Source organism: Halictus rubicundus, chromosome 17 (assembly GCF_050948215.1).
Source record: "Halictus rubicundus isolate RS-2024b chromosome 17, iyHalRubi1_principal, whole genome shotgun sequence".
NCBI lineage: Eukaryota > Metazoa > Arthropoda > Insecta > Hymenoptera > Halictidae > Halictus > Halictus rubicundus.
The window spans coordinates 4,352,716-4,377,747 of NC_135165.1; the positions used below are offsets into that span (position 1 = coordinate 4,352,716).

Genomic DNA, 25,032 nt, shown 5'->3' on the forward strand with positions numbered 1-25,032 from the left:
CCTCTGTTCTCTCTTCTCGGCAAACGCGAGTTAAATGGGGTCTTCGAGTGCGTTCAAGGTCACTGTTAAATTTCATCCCCCTCTTTACATAAATTTGACACTATTTCCTCTGTTCTTGAAAAGCAATCATTTATTATTTACACACATCTGTTTATTCCTTTACTAAACAGTTATGGATCCGTTGAAACTTATTCAAACTTATTGAAATTAAAATTATTAAAAGAAGAAACTCACTTTTATTGAGCTTCTATCTCTCGAGACTAGCTTTGAGATTACATAGAGAAAATGTCGCACAAAAATCCGGAATTTATTTATTATTTACCCTAAAACGTTTTCTCGTTACGTTTCCATTAAGATATAAATTTCATAGTGGGATTCTGTATTTGCAAATACTCGAATCGCAGGAACACGTCGATAGAGGATGGCAGTTATCTCGGCAAAGATAGAACGTTGAAATAGCAGGAAGACATTGTGCGTCGCGTCACAGGAAATTGACGGATGGCCCGACTAAAATGGATTATACATATGTAGTTTCCGCCCAGAGTCATTGTCCAGCGGCGTGGGAAAAAAAGGAACGTGAAAATCCCGGAAGGCGGGCCGCATTTACTGTCCCAGGTGACATTTTCCCCTGTACTTTTCTCCTGATGGACATTCGTACACCTATCGCAGCATCCTGTAGTGTTCCAGTTGGGAAAAAAAATCGCGGCTGTTAGCATCGATCCACGGTTCGAGAGATCGCGAAAAAAAATCGACGGTCGCTGCAATTTCAAGTAAAAACAAAGCATCGAACGAGACGGACGAAACGCACACTTCAATTTAATTTGGATCACACACTAGAACGATTCATGCTTTTCTATTTATCTTTCAATCGTCATTTGACGATTATTTGGAAATTAGCAGCCCTCGCAATTTCAAGTAGTTACGAAGAAGGCGGAAAAATTAGTGTGTACTAATTTTTCTTTTAATTAATTTAAATCTCTTCGCACGTTTGAAAGTTTTCATTCATTTTTCAGTATTCAATTATTCGATCACGACGTTTGGAATTAAAGAACGAAATGAATTTGAACCTTGTTTTCGAACTTTCTGAACTCACTATTTGTTTTACGCTTTTTCTTGATCTTAAAGTAAAAGAAAAGAAAGAAATGCGCGTTCCATTTTAATTTGGACTTCATTTTCTTCTTTCTACTTTTCGATCAAATTTCACGATTGCTTGGAATTAATTAAACTACCCTCATAACTTTAGATCGAAGCAAGACAGTGAAAGAAAAGAAAGAAATGCACGTTTTACTTTAATTCCACACATTATTTGATCTACTCGATCACAATGCTTAATTGTACGTGCCTCCAAAATTTCAGGTAGAGACAGAATAATCAGAAAATTAAACTTCGTGTTCCTCTCTCGGTTCAAGTATTCTTTCCTCGATCATTTTCACATTTCTCGAGGTTAATTTTAACCGTCCTCCGCAATTTCGAGTCGAAACGAAGAGGCAAGAGGACGAAACTTAAAATCACATTTTAATCTAAATTAAATGCTTTACATTTACGTTTCAATCTTCTCTTATTTGATCGAGATAAAATTACCGCTGCAGATGTAAGAATAAGGTCGCCGCTGGCCTCAGCCGCTGCAAGTAGTATAGCCGTCTTATAGCGCGGCCGGCGCCCGATTCGCTCGCGCTCGTAAACTGTTTATTAAGTGTCAATAATGCTTTATTAAAAAGCGTCGCGGGATAGCGAACACCTCCCAGATTTGTGCACAACATCTCGGGGGCGCAGCAAGACGATTCCCTTCAGACACTCGTGAGAAAGTTTCCTCCGCAACGTGTGTGTGCCAACCATAAAAGTCAACTCTGCTTGGTCACACGCGGAGATTCACTGTTGATGTTCAGCTGAGCACACGTGTGGCCGGAAAGTTCATCCCCGAGCAATTATTATCGCCGCTCGAGCATTGTCGGAGAGGCGCCTGCCTGGTGGTTTCATATTTTCTTTGCGAGCCTAGCTCGTTGCTGTAAATATATATCGCGAACCATGAATCATCCCGAAGTAGCAATCACCGATTATGCTCGAAATTTTTCCCCGGAAAGCTGCACGGTAAAATACTGGATACGCGTTCCAACTCGTCGTTTCAATCTCCGCAACTGGTTGCAGATGAACTTGTTTCGCGATGTCGAGATTTTTCGGAAACTGCCGTTTTAATGTCTGCGAGTGACGTAGCTGAATTTTTCGTGACGAATACATTTTTGGTTAATGTTGCCTCGGTAATGGCCTCTTGCGATTTCAGCCGAAATTTCTGAGCAACGATTTTCGCTGCTGATAATTGCTTGGCTTCGGGTTCGAGTGCACTAGTATTCGCAGGAAGTAGAATCGGTAAGTCACGGTCAGACACATCGATTCCTGATAGCACGCGCGTTCGCTGAATTTTAAAACTCGATCTTCTCAGAAACGGAGCATTAAGAACAAATAAAACATTATTCTTCCTTCTCGATTTATTCGTTCATGCAGAATCGCCAATTTGCAGCTTGTACCACCAAGTCGATGACACCCTACATCATTGATTAACCCTTTGCACTCGGCTCTATTTCATTTTATTCATACGAAACTGATCCGATTTCCACATATAATATTTAAATGTTTAGTAATCTGTTACATACAAATATTGTAATGTAACAAATATTTTGTAAAATTTCTCGTAATATCTTTGAAATAATACCACAATAATTTCTAGTGGTGCTTCAGAGTCACCACTCGAGTGCAAAGGGTTAATAAAACTGTTATTTTAATATGTAACCCTTTGTGTTTTATTTGCAATTCGAGCACGTACTTTTACGTATTAGGAGCATCGTGCTAACAAAGTGTAAAGTGTTTGAACGATCGATATTTTGGCTTGGTGCATGTCCCATTAGAACACGCCGGTGTCGCTGTGGTATGTTTTCCCGTAAGTAATTAAATCGCGGAGAAACCTAGAAAAATCAGTGTCGCGTCAAGTTGCAAAAGCAGGGAGATCGAACCTCTTTGCGGGTTCCGTGGCGGTTAAGTCCGGTATCGAGTTCCCGTCAGGTCCCGCGTCCTTAAACCAATAATGTATCTGTCACGAGCGTTAAAATGGATATTCGACGCATTCGATGCACGCCCACGCGGGAGACTCAATTTTATGACCGTATGGTCGTTTTACAGTTCTACGAGCCGATAGATTTCGAATGAGTCGCGGGAGAAAATCGAATTGCCCTCGTACCATTCGGCTCGGGACCCGTAAGAAAATTGCAAGCTTATCTCCGGACCGATTGTCTCGCGAGTGGAACTAAGCTGTTACAACGTTACCATTCAGCGCAAAATAGAATACAGTCGTCGCGCGACGGCGACTCGTCATTGTTCGTATTTTCGAAGAAGCGTGTCCAATTTTTCCAATCATGCTGTTCCCCTACGAGCTTTTCAATAAAGCAGATTTCTCGAGATATTTTTTCACCTTCGAGTGCATTTATTCGTTTTCAATTAACCTCCGGGCTTCGTTCTCCGTTTTCTTTCGTGTAGGATCTGCAGAAACTAATTTTACGTCAGCTCGCAAATTGCTCTCGTGGCATTTTATTGGACTACATTATCAGCTTTCTCTATGTGTTCTGCCAGCTGGTAATTAATTTCGACCAATTTCACGTTTGCGTCGCGGATATTGCTGAATACCAATATCTGCGAGTGTAAGGAGAAAGCCAGCAATTTAATTAGTCGAGAGCCAAGCGAGAATCTTGTGCAAGTATTTTGTTCGTCGCGACGAGAAATAGTTCGTGTAGGCGAAGAGTTTTATTAAATTTTTCAGATTCATCATCCGCGATGATGAGTGCGTTAGCATTTAATGTTTAACCGGTCGTGCCTCTTAATCCCTCTAGATTCAACAACTTTCTGCTATTTTCCTGGTTGTTAGCGGTTCATGTAAATACTGGATTAGGGGAAGCTTAAAATTGTAATCGTCGTGACTAGATTTTTTAAAATTTCTACAGCAACTTTTAACTGCAACCTGCTAAAGGGTACGTTACAAAAAAATACTGGAACATATTGTTTTAACCAAAGTCGAGGAGTTGGATAATTGAACACATTTTTGTTCCAGAGAAACTCGAATCAATATCAGCAACTTGAATTTTTTAATACAACAGACACGTTTGTTGTAAAAAAAAATACAGAAATATCTTTCAATCTTCCTCTAAAAAGAGAAGAATATTCCCTGACCGAATACTGTGGAGTTAGATAGTCAGAAAAATGTTTAAACAACACGGCCCATCATTTTCGTTGCTCACTTCTTTTGCGACATGACCACTGAATCTGCGGGGCACTAAAAGTCTACTAAAAGTTAATTATTCAGATTTGTTGTGCATATTTTTTATCAGTACACAACAGTACACATTGGAGGAAATAATCTTAAAAAATTTGCCACCCATTTTGTCGATTAGTTCCAGTATTGAAGTAATTACGATCGACGGGGTAGCGGGTTTATGGTACGAAGAGCGGCAGGATAACTGTTACGTCGCGTTCCCGTGGAAAATTATGAAAATGATTATTCGTCGCGTTGTATAACCTTAAACTTGTCCTCGCGCGAAAATTCGAGCAGACATTTAGTGTCGTTTCGGGTTGGATGGCGACACGACGAGTGCCTCAGGCTTTCGTCCATACCTCCGGCGAAGAATAACTAGGGCGAAACCCCTATCGGGGATGGACGAGCGGAAAAAATTGCACCGTTGCCCTATAATCAGTTCATTCGGCGCTGAAGGCTGGCCCGACTCTTTCCGTCGGCCGCGCGGAATTTTTCTCCGGAGCGTTTCTTAGCTAAATGGATTTTATCTGGCACCATCAGCAGAGCTTGCCCGTGATCCAACACCAGGCTGGCCACAATTTTGCCCCCAAAAATAATTCTCACGCGCACGGCCGTTCCCACAATGGAAAAATATGCGTTTTCGTTGACAACTAATGCTAGATAAAAATTTTACGAAGGTTAAGCCGTCCCATATAAACCCTGAAAAATTTATCTCGACGTACACTTGGATTTCTTAGAAAGAAACAATTTTATCTATACAAAAAATTTGTAATGTTTCTTGTACGGAAAGCTTGTTAAATTTTACTTGACCCTGGTGTTGCATTCGTGTTCTACGGTGTAAAAAATTTGTCTGGAAAAAATGCATCTCGAACGAGACATTTCGCCAACGCGTGCACGTCCTCTTTTCCGCGTTTTATCGCTGCCATACTCGGACGCACGGTCTAAACACCGTGACGTTACAGCCAACACAGTCGAATCGAAAATCCTAGTCCGCACACGGTACTCCGGTTAATACCTCTTGTGTTTGAGCTCGCTGTTTATCCGAGGAGGCTGTTAACTTTTCGGAAAAAAGGGATGTTGCAGATGGAACGGATGGAAAACAAATAATGGATGCAACTGATTGATGCCGGGGCTGGAGTGGAGTTTGCGTACGCGCCCCGCGAGGAAGCTAGTTTTCATGGCTGAACGAGTGCGTCGCTCGCGCACTAATATCGCTATGTAACTATTCTTTATTTGATTTTCATTAAACACAATGCCCGCCCTCCGCGTGGCGTTCGACTATCCTCGGATTAGCGTGCTTGCGAACGTTTAACACCGTCGAACACGTTCTTCTGGAAAATATCGACGTCGACAGAACTGCCCGACCGTAACACTGATGTGTCTGTATGCCTTTGTAAAATTACCGAAGTCAATGATTTCCCGGGAAACGCGCTTATATTGCAACCGTGAATTCACTCGGATGCGAATATAAATGCGTTTTAACGATTCAGTTCTGTTTCGTTGCACATTAAATTACTTAAACACACTTGTAGACAACTAGATTGCGAATTTGTTTGCGAAATAAAAATCGTCTGAATTATCTTCAAGCTACAGAAGCTGCATAGACATTTATTTATTTCCTCGGTGATAGTAGAAAGCTGGAAATAATGCAACGGTATATTTAGATTCAAGCTACGGAAGCTATTTATTTTCTCAATAACAGTAGAAAGCTGGAAGTGATGCAACAGTATGTTTAGATTCTTCAAATAATTTTACAGAACTCATTTTTGCTAAGAATAAAATCCTATTAACCCTTTGAACGCCAAACTAGAAACCCGAAAAATTCCATAAAATCAAAGTAAGTTATTGAATGAAATAAAAATTGCAAAAAATTAAATGTACGATACCGAGTAATATCCTCCAACTTTCTTTTCATTGTTACAGATCCTAATTAAGTTTAGTACAATGAATATATCAACGGTAAAAATTCATTTTAAGAAAATGCTGACGTGGCGTTCAACGCGTTAACAACTGAGAAGAAAATATTGAAGATAACTGAACGAATGATATTAGAATTTACAATTATTACAATTTAAAGTTACGAGAATTAATGTTTCAAGTAACAATAATTTCAATGATCAGTTTCCGTAATCGTGCTTCCGCTCGAACGACGAGCTCGAGAGTTGGTTGCGCGCGAGCAATAATAGCACGAGTTAAACTCGCATCGCGCGGATTCGAGCAGAGTCGAACGAGCGAACGAACGAACTTGCAACACCCGGTGGATACAAATAAGACTAATTCGGAAATGGCCCTCGGGTCTCTTAGCTTTCGCGAAGACTCCTGGGGGACCCATAGTCGGAGAAACAGAACCACCACCCCTCGCAGCTTGGCCCCGGACGAAATACGTTCGGGGTCGCTGTCGAGGAATATCGATAAAGCGGCCAGGCTAAGTTAATCTGTCCGAATATTCGGCACGGGACGGGGTCAGAAGGATCTCCTCGGTTCCTGAAGGAATGAGAAATCCCGGGTACTTGGATTCCCACCCCGAAATCATCTTCTCCCGGGGTACAAGAGCCCCATCCTCGAGAAGGTTACGCTCGAGAAGGAGGCGCGCGCGGGCACGGATAGCAGAAGGATGTACACAGAAGAAGAAAGAACAGAGAGAATGATAAGACAGCAGCAACGGTGGCGTCAGCAACTGTGCCGTGACCAGCGGGGGATGTAAGAGGTTTACTGTTGCTAGGCAACTTGTTGCCACGGGCACCCGGCATGCCACCATCAGAGGACTCTCTCTCTCTCTCTCTCTCTCTCTCTCTCTCTCTCTCTCTCAGTAGGCTACGACTTTGCGCTCAGGATCAGAGAAATTAAAGGAGGCTAGCGGGTAGCGTTGGAAATTAGCCCAGGTACTGCCTGCATCCGAAATTCTATTACAGAAAGTCGCCGTCCGTTAACGCGACGTCACGAATTATAAATGTACCCTGTGAAACGCCTTTTGGAAAACCTGTCAACTGCTCTCCGCCAGCTGTTCCTCTCGCCTCGACCCTACAGCCAACTATCTATTTGCGAATCGAGCATTTTTCGAACGCGAAAATTCCCTTTTTCACATCTTCCACGACTAAAATGGTTCTACCTTAAAATTCTAAATACTCAATTTTCTAACTGTACGGTCGCGTTTTATCGATTAAATTATTTCGCGAGATTTGTCGAACGTGTTCCACATTTTCTTCCAATAGAAACCTGGATTAACTCATTATGCCGTGTAATTATTTCTGTTTCATCCAACGCCTAAACAATTCTCAGACCACTCACCGTGCACGCGGTAGTAATACCCCAAGTTTTCGAACTTCACGAATTCGTTCCGCGCTTGGCGATTTTATCCGAGCGTTATACCCCCGCGATAAACGAGTCGCTTCTGTTCGCATAGTGAGGACCAATATGAAAGTTTCAGCATGTTCTATCAAACGTGTTCTCGGAGTTTGCGGTCTGGAGGTCGCCGCCAGCGGATACGTTTTGATACACGTCAATCCATATTCGCGCCGAGTACTATAACACGGATCATACGTTCCGATGCTCCTTCTCAATCGGCCTGCGCTTGTTTGACGCACAACTGCCAATACAACGCAGCGCTGGGAACTTTGCGCGAATCTTTCTAATATGACAGAAAATCCCCCAAAAACCCGAAATTTACAACATAAATCACAAATATTTTCTTTGCACTAGGACACATCCATTCACACTATATTATAATAATATGAACTGCTTTTAATAAAAATTGATTTCGAATGGTTTGTTGTTTTGTTAATGTTTCAGTTCGTTCGAATTTTGTTACTATATTTAACCCTTTGCACTCGAAGCTGTTTTAACAAAACATTTCTTCCAACCTAGAAGATTGCCCTTCTATATATTTTTTTTCGTGTTATACATACGAAAATGGCGCAATTCATTCGTGCAATACTGAAATGTTTAGTAATTTATTAAATACACACAAATTTAACCCTTGGCACTCGAATGGCGAATGCAAGGCGCCACTAAAAATTGCTGTATCATTATTCAAAATATTTTTTACATTATTAAATTTATTTGTACTTAGAAAATTACTAAACATTTTAGTATTGTACGAGTAAGTTGCACCATTTTCGTATGTATAATATGAAAATAAATATATAGAAGGGAAATATTCTAGGCCGGAAGAAATGTTTCGTTTTGGAGTTAAAATAGCTTCGAGTGCAAAGGGTTAATAATGTAAAAAATATTTTGAATAATGATACACCAATTTTTAGTGGTGCCTTACAGTCGCCATTCGAGGGCTGAGGGTTAATCTTCGTTTAACACTTTGACTGCCAAACTAGAAACCTCAAAAATTCCATAAAATCGAAGTAAGTTATTTAAGTGAAATAAAAATTGAAAAAAATTAAATGTATGATATTGAGTAGTCCCCCAACTTTCTTGCATTTTACAGATCCTAATTAAATTTGGTACAATGAACATATTAACGTAAAAATTCATTTTAAATCCTGGACAAATAATTCCGTCACCCACATATGGGTCACATGGCAGTCAACGTGTTAAAGTAAAATCGTTAATTTGCAGAGAAGTCTAACTATCTTCGCACATTTATAATCTAACAAAAGAGACTAGGTGATTTATTTATAATTTGTATCTTATTCTCGAAGTATTCCGCAGAGTTTCTTACATTCCCCGATACTGTACGAGTCGTCTGGAGGCAGATGGTGTGGCTAAACCACACGTAAATCGATAAACCCAAGCGAGAAGTTTCTTTGTTATTTATAATTCGGCCCATTAAACTGAGATACAGATTAGAGGGTAGGAGACTCGTCCAATTTTCGAAGAATTATTCTCCAAGCTTTTTCTCACAGAGATTAAACTGTACCACTCGCGTCCCCAGTATCTCCGAGGTAAGATTTGCCTAAGGCAGTCGTTGAAAACGTATTAATCTGTGCTGACTAGGGAACGACACTCGGCGATAAATCTTCTTGACAGTCGAAATCTTTACGAAAAACATCGGACGCTCAAAGATCGTTTATCTCTCCTTATATGTCGCTGGAGCGAGATGATTAACAACACGAGAGCAACGAATGTCGCTTGCGATTCCTCCGCGTTTAATGCGCGTTTGTTCGCAGTGTTAGAAGCTAATACCTTCCTTTTCCTCGCAAGCGATTTTTATTTATCGATTTTCAAACTTCGATGACTTTGCTCGAGCATTTACTAATCTAGTGAGCTAGATAACACCATCGAACACATTTTCTAAATTTTGAAAATATTAATGTAACTACGCAGCACTGAAACCGACTTGTTGGTTATGCCTTATCAATTAAATATATTTATTAATTTTCCATGAAAGCATCTCGAATTCCAATAACCGGTTCACCATGAATTCTGTAAATATTTCAACAATGTCATTAAATTTACATGTTCTGCGATGCAAAGATTCTCGGTTGTTGTCCATTATACGTGCTGGCGAACCGCTCATCAATAAAATTATGATGAAGATTATCTTTCTCGAAATTAATCAGCAAACACAAAAACTGGTTAGCGAGGCGGGAATGACGAGTTGCAAATGATAATTCAATGTAGAATTCAATGTACAATATTTCGCGGGGACAAAATTGTCGTGATTAAAAGAATTTTGATACAGACTACAAGAATAACAGAGTACAAATTAAACATTCCTGCAACGGTTACTGATAATTGTCGTCACGTCCGTATCCTGTCCCGTCCACGCGATTCAAACATATTTCATTAGTTTCCCATAACTTGCAACGGGAAGTGGGACAAATGGCCTGTGGAAGCCAGAGTTCCGAATAAACCGCACGTTTCGAATGTAAGGAAAACCCCGGAAACTATCCCAGGATTCCTTGCACTGTATCATAATTTATTTACACGCGTCGCCGAAATATCTCTACAGCTTTTTGCGACAACGCCGGAGATTAATTGCGCGTGCAGCTTCTTCAGCGGGACCAAGAAAAATGAAATTCTGCCTCATTTCCCCTCTTTCATTAATTGCTTTCGGAAGCTGCGCATTTGTACGGGCGTCAGAAACTCGCTAAGTTGATATCGCAGGAAGAAAATTTTGAAAACTTTAATCGAAAGATGCCGAAGCATTAATCGAAGTAATTCATTCCCTTAACGCTAATTAACGCGTTTCAAATGTCCTTTTCACTGCCAGCACTGTGTAAGTGGCGACAGCGAGCACACATGTTTAACACTAGATTTACGGGACCCGTCGAAATGACGGATTCTAATATTTTTAATTCACGAATATTGAGATTGCAAACATGCATCCATGAGGAATTATTTAACAAATTGATTTTTCCGAGTATATATTTTTAAAAAAATGGCTACAGATTTTGATAGATGTATTCATGTTATTTTTACAAGGAAATGTAAAATAGTCATTTTTAGTGCTCCGTAAACCTAGTGTTGAGGGTTAAACTTTACTTCGGGAAACCAAACATTTCTAACTTTTATTCATATAATCCTGTAGATTTTGGAAAGAAAATGCCGAAAATCCAAGTTTTAACGTTAGGAATTCACTGGAGCTAACAGTAAAATAAACTTGCAAGGTACCATCATGAAACGATCACTCATGGAACGACTAGATTTCGTTCTACATTTAAACCGACGCGTTTTATGGGTCCCTTTCGCTTCGAGCACTGTTTAAACGACAACACCGACGACGTTTAAGTGTTAAGAGGCACGCAATTTATTTCCACCGGCAACAACTACTTAAATGGCAATAATAACCATCAAGCCAGCGATTATGTCAAGGAGAACGCTGCGCCGAGCGACGTTAGCTTCGTAATTTATGTCGAACGGATCCCTTTTTCTTCCGTTGTTGTTCCCGGGTTTTCCTGTTATCAAAAGAATCCGAGGGTGGAAAGAAAGGAAATCGTTCGAACCTGCAGAGAATTGCTTGTGCTTCGAGCACTCCCGAATGAGAGAGAGAGAGAGAGAGAAGCAAAAGGAAAAGCGTGCCTTTCGTTTGCAAAAGTGCATTGCCGATGCGCTGGGTGTGTCGTTACGAGTGCAACTACTGCAAACTTCACTCCCAAAGTAAAAATATCAGTAAGTTACACCGGACAACCCCGGGCTACAATTCCCTATTTTTTACGGGTATCCTTGAAATTTTTCCGTTACGTTGGTATCGAACGCATGTAGGTCATTGACTAACCGATCATTTTTCGGGACCGAACGTGTCGGGGATTCTGATGACACTGAAATATGATGCAGCGCACCTGAAATTACGGGGGATTGGGTTTAGTCATCGATGGTTTAGAGTCGTTTGAAAAACACAAAGCGCGCGATCGACGTTCCGTATCGTTTAGGTGAGCTATCGCGGTTTGCGAACCTCGAGAGAGGTTTTAAAAAATTATTAGCTTATTTAACACTTTGAACGCCCAACTAGAAACCCCAAAAGTTCCATAAAATCAAAGTAAGTTATTTAATGAAATAAAAATTGCAAAAAATTAAATGTATGATACCGAGTAATCCTCCAACTTTCTTGCATGTTACAGATCCTAATAACGTTTAGTACAGTGAATGTATCAACGTAAAAATTCGTTTCAAAAACTGCACAAATAATTCCTTCACCCACATATGGGTGACGCGTCGACGAACGTGTTAAAAAATCGCGAGTATCAAATTAAGAACAAACCACGTTGTATTGTAAGCGAACAATGGTTTTTCGACTAAATTGAGTCGAAAGGTACGCGGGAGACGGTTCTGTTACAAAGAAGCCGGTAAATTGTTCAGGGGCGTTACACGAACTCTCGAAACAGCACCGATCTGTATCTCGAGGATTTAGGGGGGTAGCGACGGTCGAAGCCTTTCGAGTGTCCAAAATTATATCAATCTGTCTTCCTCTTATCTTCGCTTCCAATTTAAGGAACCTCTGAAACGCGCGTCCCGAGGTCGAGAAAGTTGCTCGCACTCGTTTCCCCGAAGGTTTTCGCGCGGCCGTCGAAGAATTCGGTGCACTAATTTATTCCAACACGAACAGAGATATTTTCCCGGCACTTTCATAATCATCGCGTGCACACCCCGCTTCTGTAAAACGAAGCGGATTTGAATAAATTGTGATAAATATCACCGTACTAAAATTCAGAGAAAACTTCCGGCTCGCTCTCTCCGTTTTTCCGCGTGTCTCTCGTATCGCGAGGGGAATTTTATTAAAACCACTTTTTCAACCGGTGGAGAGCGCCGATCGATAATATCCAGTTGTGCAACGATGTTAATGAGAACTGGTATCGTGTAACATTGGAGAATGAAGTTCATCGCTACAGTGGAAATTAACGCGTTATCATACTCTCCTTCTTTTACTCCGCTGCACTTTGATCTCTGGAGGAAGCTTCCTGCAATTTGTATTACCCATTGATTTTCTAAATTTTTTGAGATCGTCCATTTTGTCGCCTCGTCAATTATAAAATTGTGAACAAGTGATTAACATATTATGGCTCTTTCGGCTTCGAAAAATTAGAACTTCTTTTTATTGAAATTTTGTAGCTGAAAAAATACTGTGGTAGTATTTTTTGAAATTCAAAGAGACGATTCCGGTATAAAACTGAAGAGCGCATTTATGCGAGCAAGATATTAAATTAAAATGTTAATCGCGTCTTTCTCTTGCAGCTAATACGTTTTCCAACCTTGCAACTGTTTAAGTTGGAATCTGTAGAAATTATTTTTCATTAAATTTAATGAAAATAGCTTACAGTGACTCTGATATTTTAATTCGTTGGATTTTTATAAATGGTTGCAGTTGAGTTCTTTTAGTGAGAAAAGAAAGTCCTGTCTCCGGATTTTTAAATTTTAATGTACAGAAAAATATAAAAATAGAGTTTACTCGATTTGCCTGATGATAACAGCTGTTTTCTGAAAAGGCTGAACTTGTTCCTGCATTTCTATGGTGCGAGTGTATTAAGCAAGTGAAGTGACAGATTATAATCGTCTTTATAAGCGCCGACTTCCTTTGTACTTCGAAATCTGCAGACAATACGCTTCGCGAAGTCTGATACGAACTTTCACAGTACCCGACAATGACCTCTCCCCGTGCGTATACTGTCTGCAACCATGACTTCACTTGATACCTTATCACCCCGTTCGTCCGAGGAAAGTTTTGCAATTAAGTAGTTTATGTTTTCTGAAGAACGTCAGTTCGACCAAGTTACTGCCGTATACAGCCCGGGGTGCACGTAGCAGTTTTATTCCAAATTTTAGTTACTTCTAGATTACTATTTCTCCACAAGCTGTAACACACTATGTTTCTACAAGAGTGACCATCTCAACGAATTTTATCATTCTTTTACCATTTGTATTGTGGAACGTGAATATACCATTGGGATAACACGTTAATAAACGTAAACGAAGAGCGAAGGGTTCTGGAGAACAGCCAGATTGCTCTGGAACTGATAAGTTTCGAGGTTTGACCTGGAAAGCATTATTGTGCTCGACGATACAACTATGGCTTCGACAACGTCATTAAGTGCCCTGCACGTGTTGCTGCTACCTACCTAGTCTGCTAAAAACTGTTTTGTCGAAACATTCTTTTCTTTTAGAAAGTTTTCTTTGAGGAACCATGACTCTGACGGATTTATTTAGGGGCTTAAAAGTAGGCTGAAGTTATCAGGAGAATATTCTCCATTCGTGCTATCCACCGAAATTCGACTAAAATTGAGCAATAAATAAATAGCCACCCGAGCTCTAAGAAACGAATACTGAGATCGAGAAACGTTGAAAAAATATTTATAAATGATTCTGGAAAATTCCTTTCCAAATGAGCTCCCCCTTTTTTATAAAAAAAAAACCGCAAGTGAACAGTTTAAATTTAGCTTATGGATTTAGTAACTACAAAAAGTTTCTTTGGTCTTATAGAAGACAACATACGAAAGAGTTGTGCAAAAACTATTATAACTCATAAATAACCTCCCCACAGACAAAGAAATGCTATAACCATCTAGCGTTCACACCCTCTAACTAAACCACCCCGTATGGGGAGGCCACAAGTAGGGAAAACAACACGAAGCTAACTAACTTATAAAAATTATCTTGAGGATACCAATATATATTATATGCACCCATATTAAGCAAGAAACAATTTATATATCGCTATTAAGAGCTTAACAGAAAATCATACCGAAATTACCATAATGCACCACAGTAAAATCGGCAAGAATCATTTGACCCGTTAAATGTTAAAATAGCGCCATTACACGTAGTGGCAAAACGCTGAAACTAGTAGACAAATGTTACCAACAATCGATACACTATTTTTTTTTTTTATTGTACTCGCTTTAGGCCAAATTTGCCCCATGAGCAGAGATATTAGGTCCTCGTCTGTGACATGACACAAAAATATATAAAATATTTGATAATTTATTTTTAGGCAGAAAGCGGTGGCGTCGCCTGGTGTCAACTTTGAAACACTATGTTCCGAAGACTGCCACCACCGACGAGGTACAGTACCTCGTCAAAATAGAACTATAAGATTTAAAAGAAAAAGTTCGATATCATGTCGAAGAATTGTTTTATTGTCACAGCCATTGGCTCGATGCGATCGTCGATTTTTAATAATTTATAGAGCAATTAGTATAATCTTTGCGCAACAAAATATTCTAAATCGAGAATCACACCGATTGCCCAGGTCTCACCACGTGGAGGTTGCTGCGAGGGAGACCCGCCCACCCACTTAGTATTTTTTTATCGTCCTACCCGACGGAAAGTTACAAAATTACAAAATAAAAAAAAAATCCGTAATTTTGTATAAACTCTTCCTAATACACATTTGACAGTGCTCTACTTTCGACCACTGTACAAACGAATACCAAGAAGAGCTAATTGCAAAACCTACCCGTCCGAATTGCTACCTGCCTATTATAAAAACTAATTTTTTCCCCTTGCCTACACATTTTATAATTGTGTTTTTTTTTTCTGTGTTTCTCCCATATATTTCCTACCTAACAAGTGTTTTATATTTTAACTGTGTGTGTACCTAAGTGTGTAGTGGGTAGCTAACCCAAATTTGCTGAAATGTATAATTCAGTGAATATAATAGAACATGCAACACATATGCAACACATATGCAACACACATGCAACACAACATGCAACCATATACAGATAATAAAATAATAATAATAAATAATAAAGGTATTGGAATTACCAAATTCCTCTTAAAGTCAAATTGTTTACCTTGGTTGTATTTTGGTTTTACCTTGGTTTAATTTTTTAATATTTAACGCATAACCAACATTATGCACATCCTGAGAACAATAGGTAGTGGGGTAATAATTATACCCGTTCTCATGTGGTTTACCACTACCTATCAGGAAAATCAAATATCTGAAACAAACTTAATTTTAAATTAGCACATGAAAAAATAGAAAATAAATTAGAAATGACACATTTGACATATTTGAAAAATAACAATTGAAAAATAGCACACATTTAAAAAATAGTACATATCAAATATAACATATATTAAAAATAACATATTTAAAAAAAAATCACACATTTCAAAAATAATTGTCCACTCGATCTATATTTGAAACAAACCCGCGAGTGGACTATTTTCTCGCAATTCTAAACTACAAATTACGTCTTCAACGTTTAAAAAAACAAACAAACGCGAACAGTGCATATTTTTATTCGTGACGTTAATTGAATAAATATTATAATACGTAAAGCTCCCGTGCACTTTAATTTTTGTACGCAACACTATATTAATTTTTAATTATCACATGAAAAAAAATTTTTAAAAAGTGACACATTTGAAAAATAGCACATTTAAAAAATAGTACATTGCAAAAATAACACATTTAAAAAATAACATAATACATGAATAATCATTTATGATTATTTTATTTGTCTTACCCTGTCAAGGGATGAAATATCTGAAACAGACTGAATCTTCGGTTAACACATGAAAAAAAAAATGAAAAAAAGACATACACATGCAAAATAGTTGTCCACTCGATATATCTCAAACAAACGCGCGAGTGGACTGTTTTTGCGCAACGCTACTCTACAAAAATGTGCATTATCTTCAAACAACGCGAGCAGTGCATTATCTAACGCAACGCTATTTTATTTTTGTCAAAACAACAAATTCCCGTGCACTTTCATTTCTTTTTCCGCAACACTAAATGGAACCGCGATTGCAGCCATTTGAATTTACGGGGAGGGAGTCAAACCGAATCATTCTTTCGCAACGCTAGCGTCTACAAATAATACATAATAAATATGACAAAACAAACGCGAGCAGTGCATTATTTGTCGCGACACTAATTTATTAAATTCGATATAGAAAACTCCCGTGCACTTCAATTTCTTTACACGCAACTCTAAAGGGGAAGCAATGGCTGCGGGTATTTTAGGGGCAGCCACACCGGCTGCGGGTATGCAGGGGCAGCCACACCGGCTGCATGTAGTCAGGGGCAGTCATACGGTGCAGTGCGGCATTTTAATTATCGCAACTCTAAAAGGCGAGATTTCCTAGCGTTTGCATATCGGAAAACTTTCATGTTAAACCGATTCGAATCTCTAATCCTTACTGTACCACGCGAGTAGGGGACTATACTTCGCGGTCCCGACTATTATTACAAATTCGGACATTGCAAAATCAGTTTTGCATGGCGCAACGAACACTAAGTTCTATCGACAAAACTACTGCACCGGTCTACGTAAAGATACCCCGTCTTTTACCTTACGGGCCGACGAGGCGTTCGATACGTTTTACATACACATCGTGTATGTCTACTAACCCGGTCGAACCACTACGTTGGTTAAAACAATACATGCTTTGTGAAACGCAGTGGTAGGTTCTTTGCATTTAGCGCTCACACACCATCAAATGGCCATGGCACACGTCGCTACGTTCAGGTGAAGCTACAGTGATTTCCGCCATCGTAAGTCACGCCAACACCATGGCTCCCACCGCATTAGATGGTAATACAATGGTCACCATGACATTGTCGTGCGTACCACCACAGGTGACGTAACTTAATACGTCTTCTTTTTGTGCATGGTATTTTCGTACGACAACGGACACACTTGTTCCATTACTGGAACGGCAAACGAGTCGTGTGTTAGGGCACACCGCGCGGAATTGAACGCAGCAACGTGTACCGTGATTTTGCGCTAACTGCGACCTGAGAACGTACCAATACGTTTCTTCTCGACGCGTAGCGGTCCGGTGGACACATGCTCCACGTTTCGACGGTAAGAAAAACTCTAAACTTGAAATACAGAACTCGAGCAATATAACTCGAAAATCTAAATAACGAAATCTCCAGAATTCAATGTTCGTATGCTTTGTGCGCAACTAATTCTGCAATGTTAATCATTTACTTTTATATACGCGATCGCGGGTTTAATCGTTAAATCTCGTGTTTTCCGTTTTCCAATATGCACGTTAATCGCTAAGACAATCGCGACAACAAATTCTCGCAACGCTAATTTCTCAAACAGAAATAGTATTTTTATTAACTGATTCGCGGCATGCAGGGAAGTATGACAAAGTCTATTGGTGGAGAGGCCCGGCACCTCCACCATCTTACTTTGTCATTACCAAAAACGGTGGCTAAAAGCAAATTCTGTTTTATTTATTCGCTACGCTAATTCGACCCGTTGTAATTCTCTCGCAACTCTAATCGAAACCGCGAATGCCTGCACCACACCGGGCAGCCATTTTGACTGCACGTTGCAGCTCGAGCATGGGCGCCTGAAATGTCGAAAAAGACTCGAAACGCAAACGCGATTTTTTTTTGCTGCGCAACGCTAATTCAACGAACAGAGGATCGATAAAAAGAATTCTTATAAAATCTTAATATCTGAAAAATTGCCTCAAAAGCGGCAATCAAAATGAGATGAGATGTACATCGCGACTATTTAATTCGCAACACTACGCCATAAGCAATCTAGATCGCGAGTATCTCCGCAACACTAACTTTCATCCTCCGCTCAAAATCGATTAATGCAACACGTCTTTTTTTATCGCAACGCTACTGCAAATCGCGGATGTGCCCATCTCGGCTGATCGTTGGGGCGGCGAGGCCTGCCCATGTGTGCAACTAACTACTTCTACAACTACTTCCAAGTATTTCTACAAGACGAGTATAGTGACATGGTAGTAACGAAGAAACGACATGCAGTTGCTGCCCTCTTGAGTGACTGTTTGTCGGGCCTCTTCTTTTTCTTCGCGGTCCGCCGAACAACTGAAACCCTAAACGTGCTCGCAGGGAAAACGATCGACGACTTCCGAGACGAATCACAAGTCTCGAGAGAAGCCGATCGTTCCTCTGGTGCAATCGAGCAGGTGCGCAACGTTTCGAGGCCCTAATCCGCGCGCGTTCACGTTCACGTTCGCGTCCGCGTCCGCGAGAAACTATGCGAGCACGAAGGATTCGAGCACGAATCATTCATCGAACGTCATGCCTCGTTCGATTTCGATTCGAGAACCGAACTTCGAGCTCTTCCAGGAACTGACTACCGGGCGAATCGCGGCCTACCCGAAAGTGAAAACGGTAGCCAGCCCCGGCCCCTACCTACTTAAAATTAACATTCGCACCAACAAGGTAAGCTACCTACCTGCCTAGTCCTATATTTAAAAAATGGCAAAAAACACATGCTCACCAACACATTCGTTAAACGGTTCCCATTCAGACGCCAGGGTGCAATAAACCTAATACCTAGAGAGAACGTCCCGGGACGCCTCCGACACCCTAACGTCGAAATCTCACACAAACGCACTAAGGTACGTACCAGTTTTCCTGAAATCGACTGACAATGGCAGTGACCTTTGCGAGATAAATCAATACATCGAAATAATCTATTTTGGAGATTGAATTAAACTACGTGTGTAATTCTGAATATTGTAGACGTAGTTTTCGAGAAAGTTACGAGCGAACATATTCCACGAAGATCTATGTGGCATGTCACAGATCGACAGGAATATGCGTTATTGAATCTAATTTAAAGAACCGACGCAATTCCACTGCCTAATCACACACACACACAAGTGGAAAATACGTCGTGCACGATACACTAACCATTGTCAGTCGCCACACATATATATTATTAAAACAATATTCCATGTGCCCGTTGCTCTCACCCTCCCGAGTAGCGCCTGGGCACGCGAGAGGATTCGAGCAACGAACAGGGAACCTTAATATCCTGAAAATCCTAACTAAAAGAATTCGTTAGATTGTGTATACGGGCTAATACTTATGCAATCTTGCAAAAGGACTCTACTCGTAATTCAAAATGAAATCTCAATTTATGAATGAAATATTGAATTATTGAAACAACTGATACAAAATTTTAATTATCAAGCAAAGAGACTTAGAAAGATTGTAATTTAATTTATTTATTTTCAATCCTTAATAAAATATTTAAAAAACCCTCGGACGATCCTTTCAACAAAGCAAAGTTTCGAGAAAATGGAAAGAGTACTCTACCAAATGTGAAGTACTAGTGAAAGAGTAACACAGGTTAAATTCATGTGTGTGTTTGCTCTGTTTCGAGGATCTATCCGTCGCGAATCGTCTTTCTGTACGTAAGATCTAATGTTCAAATACGTTTTTTATTTAATTCTAAATCAATTAAAGAAATAAATAATTATCTTGATGATAAGAAACTCTTGCCTCTAGTAATCGTTTACCAAATTACGGAAGATCTTTATCTTCTCGAAATTTGGTGACACCATTATCGAAATTGTTTCATTTAAAAAAAACGCGACGTACAAAAAGACCCTACCTAGCTAAGAAACAGATTACTACCCGCGGGAACGCTTGGCGTTTCCCGCGGTCACTGTACTACTCGTCAAAAACAATTTCTACTGATCAAATATAAGAAAAAAGACCGTTGTTTTTGCACTTACTACTTGTTGGAGGGACGAGAAAGCTGCGTTAGAGTCCTGGAATCAAAAAAAGAGACAAAAAGATATTAAAAAAATGATTCGTAAAATTCCATCGATAAAAAGAGTTTATTCAAATGATTTTCGAAATATAATTTAAAAAGAAAATATTCAATAAGATAATTTTATTGGAAATATGTCTTTTGTTACTTACATTCTCTCCCCCTTGAAGTCAGCTCTACACGTTGGCTCTGAATCTGAGCTAGCGATGAGTAGAATTACGCTAGTCTTATTACCCATGATTTCCAATATATTCAAAGCGCATTATCAACAATTTATATTTAATTCAGTAGAGGCGAAACGAGACGGCTAGCGACTGGGTTTCCAAGCCCATAGAATCCACCCCGGATTCAAACGCTCTACAACACCATCCACCTGCCTGGACGTCGTAACGCCAGGACAGATGCGCCCCTTCGTTCAAAACGTTAGTTCAACTCGCGAGTATACACTCCACGAGCTGGCCGTTTTGAATATAGACCGAAGCCTAGTAACGCTGGCTTTACTGCCAGAGATGGTGTGCCGCGGCCTCCTGCTGCGAGGTCACCCCTACTTGAAGAGTAGGTGCGGACCTCCACCGTCTCGATCCAACTTCTCTACTAATAAGATATCAAAAATATCCTAATCTCTAAGATAATGGAACTCTGAACATATTGGAATCAAAGGTTGCTAACGTAATTTGAAGTCGGCGTTCCCCACGAGTTAAGGTAGCCTTCAAAATATAAATACGACATGTACAGAAGAGTATTCGTTTAGAATACATACCACAAATATATACAATGCAATCAACAAATGGATTAATATAATGGATTCGTAAAAAAATATAAAAAAAGGTCCAAAAGATTAGGTTCGAAAAGGTCATTTCAATAAAATTATCAAAAGATTTTCATAATAATGAATACGTATTGAAAGTCTCAAAAAAAAACGCGACCAGTGTACTGTTATTTGTGACGTTAATTTAATAAATATTATAATGTGTAAAAGTCCCGTGTGCACTTTAATTTTTATACGCAACTCTACATTAATTTTAAATCAGCACATGAAAAAAAATTGTTTAAAAATGACATTTGAAACGACACATTTTAAAAATAGCACATTTGAAAATAGCACATTTGAAAATAGCACAATTGAAAATAGCACAATTGAAAATAGCACAATTGAAAAATAGCACAATTGAAAAATAGCACAATTGAAAAATAGCATATTTGAAACATAACACATTTGAGAAGTAACACGTGTGAAAAATGTGACTCATAAAAGAATATAAAAAAAAGGTCGAACCGCGATTAAACAATATGTTGGAGATTAGTGTCATTTGAATTAAATAATCGATAAGTTTCACTGTTAGCTTTACATTGACTCGAGAGTAAATCGATGATAAATTATTATTCATTTTTCACGAATGATTTCAAAAGAAAACGTTCAATAACAAAGTTTAATTGCGAAGATGTATTAGTACTCACAAATCCTCTCCTGCTCGAAGAAATCACGTTACATCTCGAACTCGGCTATCGATATCGTATTTTTATCGAAGCCCATTTTTTCCCCTCAGGCTCTATAAAGTCAAAGAATAAATCCGAATTAATAGGAAATAAATACTTCAAGTTGAATATAAAATCAAAATTAATTTGAACCAAAATTAAATAAAATTGATTTCTCTCTCACGACACGAATTTAAATACGACAGTAAATCATCGCGAGAAGACAACGACTCGAGAATAAATTGAAATTTGAAATCAATGGGCACAGTACTAATTTTAATAAAAATTGAAATAAATAATCTCGACTACTATCGAATGATAAAACATAGAAAAATGGTACTCACCAGGTAAAGGTCCTTGTGTTGCGTCGTATAATTTTTCGGCGTCTCGAAACAACACTGTTCACAAGGACGGAGGGTAGTTCTCGGAGATATTCGAAAACACGTTCGATCACTTTGACTTTCTTGATTATAATGAAGTCGCGGCCGGATCATTGCGACCGCGAAGGTAGGAGTGAGGGTGGGGGACAAAAGGCCCGAATAGTGGGCGCTTACACATAGAACATCGGGGACGATTGTCTCCGATGATCGGCGATTGCCTCCGAATTCGGATCGGTGGAAAGGGGGAGGCTCGACGATTGGCACGTGACCGCGTCCAGTAAATATGGCGCACGATCGAGAACGTAGGTTCGTACCTGTTTAACTGCGTCGCACCGAAAATTTCCCTCGTCACAACACATGTGACGTCACGTTCCGAGAACTGTCCCACTAACGTACCAGTTTTCAGTCGTAAATCATTTTATTGCAGGGTCATCTGAATATTCGTTGCCGTTGAATATTCAAAAATCTTTTTAATTTTTACCATTTTCATGCAAATATAAAATTGTTAAAGGTTTCGACATTTTTACAGACCTGGGCAAAACTTCGAGAAAAAATATTTAAAATGCTACTTTAAATAGAACGAAAAATGTTGACGAATAAAATATTTTTATTTTGATAAGCGGATACGTAACGTAAAATATTTTGATGTTGCATTTCAAATATTTCCTTACAATGAAAATAAGTTGAGCAAATAGTTAACATTATAAATTATAATTATTGGTTGCTCCAATTGCTTGGAGTTAGAAGAGCAAATAAAAAAGGCACTTTACAAAACTTTTTTATTTGAGCCTGTAATGAAAATTTTAAGTATATGTTTCGCAGATCTATGTTAGGTGTACAGGGTGTATACAAATTATATGTCACGACCATCATAGCGTGACTCTACACCTCTGGATCGCTGGAAATCGGTTAAAAAAATGCACCGCAAAATTCACCTTGACCTTGGAAATCAAGGTCAAAGTGTCGACAAATTTTCTTTTATTACATCGTATAGTACTCATCACTCAAATTTTTCGATACTTTGACCTTAATTTTCGAGGTCAAAATGAATTTTACGGTGCATTTTTTTCACAGATCTTCACCGATCCTGAGGTGTGGAATCACGCTACGATAATCGTGACATATAATTTTTATTCACCCTGTACACATGCTGAAAATTTTATCGAAATCTGTTGACGCAGGAAGAAACGACACGCATCGAAAGATGTACGATCGTCATTTTAAGTTTTAATTGTAATTGTATTGTTTGCTATTTTTTGTACCTTATGGTCTTCCGCACCGACGATATACCGTCGTTGGCCTTCTGTTTCTTACTCCAGGCAAAATATATCCTAGAGGGCGGTAGAAAACACCGTATTTTTCGAGCGACACATTCTCCAGCAAGGCTGGCAATCTTCAACAATACCTCGTCGGTGCTGCCACCGATGGCGACACCATTATTTGTGGAAACTAGCCTACTATCGATAATGTTTGTCTACCAGTTTTAGCCTTTTGCCACCGCGTGTAATGGCGCTGTTTTGTCTTATGTGCCTTATAACAAATTCGGCAAGAATCATTTATGTTTATACTGAATACTCAGTATTGTTTATTTTTCCAGAAATAAATAAACTTTCTCCTTTAATACGGACATAGAATATTCTCCAAAATATTTTGGTGCTTTTAATGTATTTTTTCTTCTATCTTTAGGTATAGAAGTACTTCATGACAAGTGAAAGGTCAAGGACTTCCTGATAAATTACTTGCAATTTGTCGTTAAAACGATAGATCTTTCACGTGATATCGCTACAGAAAATTCACCTGAATATTTTGATATCCTCGATACATTCTATATTTGTTTAATCCCACGATTAAAATGACTAATGAAGATTTCTAATTGGTTGATTACTTACAGGAGCTGCATTCGTCGCTCGACTCTTCGGCCTGTGTTCCATCGACCCATGCTTTAATTTTGCGCCAGACTGCGAGAATCAAATAAAGCAAATGGATATTTTTATCCCTGTCCTATCCAGAGATAACAATAGTTTTCCTGGTGTATTTTTATTGTATAACACAACACGACTGAAGGCGTATATTAAAATCATGTCTACTACTAGATCTACTAGGTCCACCAGATCTATGCGAACAATCTAAATTTATTCTTAACAATATCGTCACTTACTACTTGTCAAACTTTTCTCGAGGCCCGATTTATGACGTCTCTTAGCCTTACGTTTGGCCCTTTCCGGTCTGTGTTCTTCTATATAATCGTCTATGTCTTCTTCCATGTCTGCTATGATTTATTAATTTTCAATGTTCCCTTTAAACTAACTACAACTGAACAAATTCAGAGGTAGCAACGAAGCACTGTGTCGCCAACGAAACGGACTCAAACCTCGACTCAGAGGAACGTAGTAACACGCGTTAAAGTAAATTAATAATCACAGATCACAATATCACTATAGCCGCTGAAAGACACGGGCATCGGTAAGAAGAAGGAAACAAAACTTCTGCAATTAGAAATACTAAAAATAAATATTTGCTGCTCTCGCGAATGGACAACAGGTACGCGACAATGTTTCGCACGTTCCGAATTATGAACTGAAGTATTTTCGGGTGTCGTAGGATAACGAAAAACTGTCGACAAGTCACTCAGTATCATCTAGCCAGGACAGAAGAACAAACGTTGGCAGGAAGCCAAACCCCATGCCAATGTCAGTTATAAGTTGGGCCCGCAAACTGCTGTAACAATGCTTTCACACGTATACGTGTCAATGACATTGACAATACAATTCTGAAGTACCCGTTCGATACCCGGCTCACAAAGTCGTTCGTAAAATAAACGTTCAGCACAAAAGTACCTATTATTCATTCTCCATGTCACATGAACCGCAGACTCCATCAACAATACTTCCCATTTAACCTACGCTTACAACTTCAATCAACTACTGTACTTATCTTAGGAACTACTACTTCCTGAACCTAATTTGTTAAACAA

The 25,032-nt window shown here is 39.2% G+C and overlaps 2 long non-coding RNA genes across 2 annotated transcripts; both read right to left on the bottom strand.

The window, feature by feature from the left end:
* Window positions 1-22,746: 22,746 nt before the first annotated feature.
* LOC143362543 (uncharacterized) lies at window positions 22,747-23,700 on the bottom strand. Its single transcript, XR_013083665.1, has 3 exons — window positions 23,687-23,700; window positions 23,321-23,588; window positions 22,747-22,847 (listed from the first exon to the last, which is right to left on the bottom strand). It is a non-coding gene; the product is annotated as an uncharacterized LOC143362543 (long non-coding RNA).
* Window positions 23,701-23,832: 132 nt separating this feature from the next.
* On the bottom strand, window positions 23,833-24,562 carry LOC143362542 (uncharacterized). The gene is made up of 2 exons (XR_013083664.1): window positions 24,217-24,562; window positions 23,833-24,016 (listed from the first exon to the last, which is right to left on the bottom strand). It is a non-coding gene; the product is annotated as an uncharacterized LOC143362542 (long non-coding RNA).
* Window positions 24,563-25,032: the final 470 nt, after the last annotated feature.